Below are 5,000 nucleotides of genomic sequence, written 5' to 3'. Positions count from 1 at the left end.
ATGTTTGATTTTTCCTTTTGCATACTATAACTTCCTCTCTCTCTCTCTCTCTCTCTCTCTCTCTCTCTCTCTCTCTCTCTCTCTCTCTCTCTCTCTCTCTCTCTCTCTCTCTCTGTATCTCTCTCTCTCTCTCTTTCTTTCTCTCTCTCTCTCTCTCTCTCTCTCTCTCTCTCTCTCTCTCTCTCTCTCTCTCTTTCTCTCTTTCTCTCTTTCTCTCTTTCTCTCTTTCTCTCTCTCTTTCTCTCTTTCTCTCTTTCTCTATATCTATCTCTATCTCTATCTCTATTCTTATCTCTATCTCTATCTCTCTCTCTCTCTCTCTCTCTCTCTGTCTCTCTCTCTCTCTCTACCTCTTCCTCTCTCTCACTCTCTCTGATTTTCCAAATACCTATTCATTTTCTCACTCATTTCGGAAAATAAAAAAACATATTATAAATGTTTTACAGTTTACCACAGTTCCAACAACTATCAAACACAATAACAGTTTCTAACAGTGCCACGTGTGTACATTTTTAGAAACACAATGCAACGTTATTTGGGACACAAAATCACGTCATTTTGAAACATAGAAAACTTAATTTCACACAATTACATTACACTTCTTGTTTACACAGCTCCCAAATACTGCCAAAACAAAAAATAACACTCGTAAACCATATAATGGCTAAAGTACCGCCGTTTCCATATGCAAATCGGCGTCCTGTTCAATTAACTACCAAATTACCACAAACTTAAACACAACACAAACACCTAAGGGAGGTAACACGACCACTTACACAAGATCGCCTCGGAAGACAACTGTTCAGCATTTCCTCGGCCGTTACTTACCTTTACCTGCGACCCGGCCCTTCTCCCCCATCCCCTTCCCTTCCCCCCCTAACCCCTCGGCCCATTTACCCCCCCCCCCCCCTCATCACCCTAACTACCGTCCCCTCCCCCTCGCTCTATCTCTCCCCCCGGCCCCCTTTACCCCCTACCCCCTTATTTCGCAGGGTCGCCCCGCCCTTTTGGTCCTTGGCTCCGCCCCCTTTGCATGACCTCTGCACGCCTATCATCGACAGAGTCTCCTCCCCTCTTCGACCTGCCTCCCGATGACCTCTGCGGCGACCTTCAACCTCCCTGCCTCTCGGGTGTTGCTAAGTTATGTGTATATATATATATATATATATGTATTTATGAATATATATATATACGTGTGTGTGTGTGTGTGTGTGTGTGTGTGTGTGTGTGTGTGTGTGTGTGTGTGTGTGTCCGTGCGTGCGTGTGCATGTGTGTGTGTGTGTAAAAATCAGTTCTCTAATTAGAGATTTATTATCTACCTTTCCTTTTTTCTTTCTTTCTTTTTAAGTAGGGGGACGGGAAGGGGAGAAAAGACACGCTACTTTAGCATTCATATTTGCACCCTTTGTGTCTTTGATTCCCCTGCGACAAAACCAGCCTATCCCCCCTGTTCTACGTCCTGCTCTTCCTTACAGTGTACTCCCTTCCCCTCTATCTTCTCTCTTCCCTCCCCCCCCCCTCCCTTACCCCGTCCCCTCTCCTCAACCTTCCTCCTGACCTCTTCACCCTTCTTCCCTCCTTTCCCCTCCCCCTCCCTCTCTAATTGGTCTTTTCACTCACCTCCATTCTGTCTCCCCTTCCCTTCTCCTTCCCGCTCCTTCCCCCTTTCTGCTATCTTGCTGCTTTCTATCTTCTTTTTTTTTCTATTCTCTTTATTGTATTTCTGTTTATGTTATCTGTCTAGATATGCATGTTTGTTAGACCTGCCTATCTTTCGTATTTTCGTATTTGCCTCCTTCTTTTTCTCTCTCTCTCTTTCTCTCACTCTCTCTCTCTATCTCTTTCCCTTTCTCTCTCTCTATATATATATGTATGTATATATATATATATGTATAAATAAATATATATATGTATGTGTGTGTGTGTGTGTGTGTGTGTATGTATGTGTATATATGTGTATATATATGTGTGTGTGTATATACATAGACATATATATACATACATAAATATATATATACATAGACATATATATTCATACATATATGTATGTATTTGTATATACATATATATATATATGTATATATGTATCTATATATATATATATTTGTGTGTGTGTGTGTGTTCTTATACATAAACACACACATACACACGGGTGTTTGTGCGTGCACCTTTGTCTTTCCCCGATCCCTCTCTCTCCTCCCTCCTCTTCTCCCCTCCTTCCGCACCCCCCCCCCCCCCCCCCCCCCGCCCCACCTACCGAAGGCTGCGGCGCGGGGCAGAGTCCTCGCGTGCCGCCACAGCTCCTTCGGCTGGCTGCTGTCTCCTCCTCCTGCTCCTCCCTCTGCCCTTCCTCCTTGGCCGTCGAGCTCCTCCTCGTCATAGTCCTCCAGTTCAGTGGCTGGAGACAGCACGATGGCTTCCACTTGGCCGCCGATCATGGCCTGTCGGTTCGTTCGTCTGTCTGTTTGCTTCTGGATCCGGATGTCACTTTATCTTCGTTTTCTTGATCTTCTCCCTTTTTTTTATTGTCTCTTTCTCTCTCTGTCTCTTTCTATGTCTTCTTGTTTTCCGTCTCTTTCTTCTTCTATATGTCTTAGTCTCGTTATTTTTATTTTTCTAATTTTGGCACTCTCTATTTTGTTTTTGTTTTTGATTTCTCTTTCACTTACCTAGCTTTCTCTTTCCCTTTCTCTTTTTCTTAAACATAGTCTTCTTCTTTATTTCTCTCTCCTTCCTTACTCCTTTGTCCTTCTCTCTCTCTTAGTCGGTTATTTTGCTTCGTCTTAAAATAGAACAATTTTAATTTTTCCTCTTCATTGATTTTTTTCACTTGGCCGATAAAAAAAATATCGCGCTTCGTGTTCTATTTTTCAAACAAAAGATGCTTTGTATCATTATCCTCATCCTTTAAATTAACAACCATTCTGGTGTTTGTTTTGTTTGTTATTTCGACTTGGCAAAACATTTTCCCTCTTTCTTTCGTCTTCATTTCCACTCCGTCATTCCTTCTACCTTCCCCCGAGAATAAAATAAAATTCCCTGAAACCTTCGCTCAATGAAAAAACGGACTTTCGGACAAGCCACGCCCACCAAACACGAAAGCCGGGATGTATAAAGAATTTTACAACACAAAAACCTCCGGTGCGGTTTTGTCACACACAAGCCACAAGTCTTGAAAGGTAGCCATGGCAACGGCAGTAAACAACGTAATTTCCGGGTCGCCCGACAGAGGGCAGCACGCGACATTGATTAGACAGGTGAAGGAAGGTGTCTCGCTCACTGGGCTTACCGCTACGGAGGAAATAATCCTTATGTCGGTGGCATATAGAGCTCAATATTCTATTCCTTTCTTCTCCCATTCCGTCTTTCCTGCGGGATTTGATAGTGACGCCAACGCATTTCAAAATCGTATAATGGACTCCACGAAGATGTATTTTGCGATGGACAGATAAATGGCGAATTTGCGTGACCGTCACAAGGATATCGATTTGATGACTACTTCGCGCTCAAACGTATCGCAGTGATTATATTCCCTGTTAGAAAATGAGTTATCAAATCTATGTGATGATTCAGAACATATGATAAATGTGAAACTGATGATATGTTGCTACTTACAAGTAGTATTGAAAATATTAGAACATTATAATTACTGTCAGAGGAAATTGCATTGTCGATATCATGACACCCTCATCGCCCTTGCCATCAGCATCAACACCATCGGAATCATCATCAGCAACACCATCCTTATAATCATTCACGCATCATTATTTTTATTAACGCCTTTACTAGCATCATTATCTGTCTTTTTGTTTGTTTTTCATTTATCTATTTACATTTTCTATTTTCTGTTATACAAGGAATACGCTCCTGTTGGAGGGAAAAATATAAATATAGAAATTATATAATTCCTGTAACAATAAAAGCCCCAATTACTTTCGCTAACTAGTTATTGGATTCGCAGCTAAAATGAATAAAAAAGATATATATGCATACTTGGATATATATATATATATACATATGTGTGTATATATATACGTACGTGTGTGTGTGTGTATTTATACACATATGTATATATATACACATATGTGTTTATATATATGCGTATATATATATGTATATATATATATGAATATTTGTGTGTGTGTGTGTGCGTGTGTGTATATATATGCATATACATACTCACACACACACGTACACACATACACACACACAAAAACACACACACACACACACAGATATATATATGTATATATATATGTATATATATATACATATATGTGTATGTATATATATATAACTGCCTCGATGGTCCAGTGGTTAGAGCACCGGACTCAGACCCTCATGATCCCGAGTTCAATTCCTCGTCGCTGCGGTCGTAAAAATGCCTGCGCTCTGACTGCTGGCTCGAGTCGGAGAAAACGACATATCGCCTTGAGAAGTCAAACGCAGGTGTCGTAGGGGAAGTCGCCGCCGTGGCACAAGTGTTAGAGCGCCGAACCGCGGTTGATCAGGAAGGGCATTCATTCAGGCAAGGGTGTCACTGCCATATAATCTCTCAATAATGAATTGAGAGAGGCCTATACCCTGCAGTGGAATGAATGGCTGTTAAAAAAAAATATATGCATATATATGTAAATATATAAATATATACATATGTATACATATTTATGCTTACATATATACAGACACGCACACACACACACACACACACGCACACACACACATATATATATCACACACACACACACACACACATATATATATATATATATATATATATATATATATATATATATATATATATGTAGTTATGCATATATATGTAAATATATAAATATATATATACATATATATATGCTTACATATATATATATATACAGATACACACACACACACACACACACATATATATATATATATATATATATATATATATATATATATATGTGTGTGTGTGTGTGTGTGTGTGTGTGTGTGTGTGTAGTAAAATGTAATAAAGG

The sequence above is a fragment of the Penaeus chinensis genome, chromosome 9 (genome assembly GCF_019202785.1).
Source record: "Penaeus chinensis breed Huanghai No. 1 chromosome 9, ASM1920278v2, whole genome shotgun sequence".
NCBI lineage: Eukaryota > Metazoa > Arthropoda > Malacostraca > Decapoda > Penaeidae > Penaeus > Penaeus chinensis.
Note: the sequence above shows the minus strand (reverse complement) of the source record.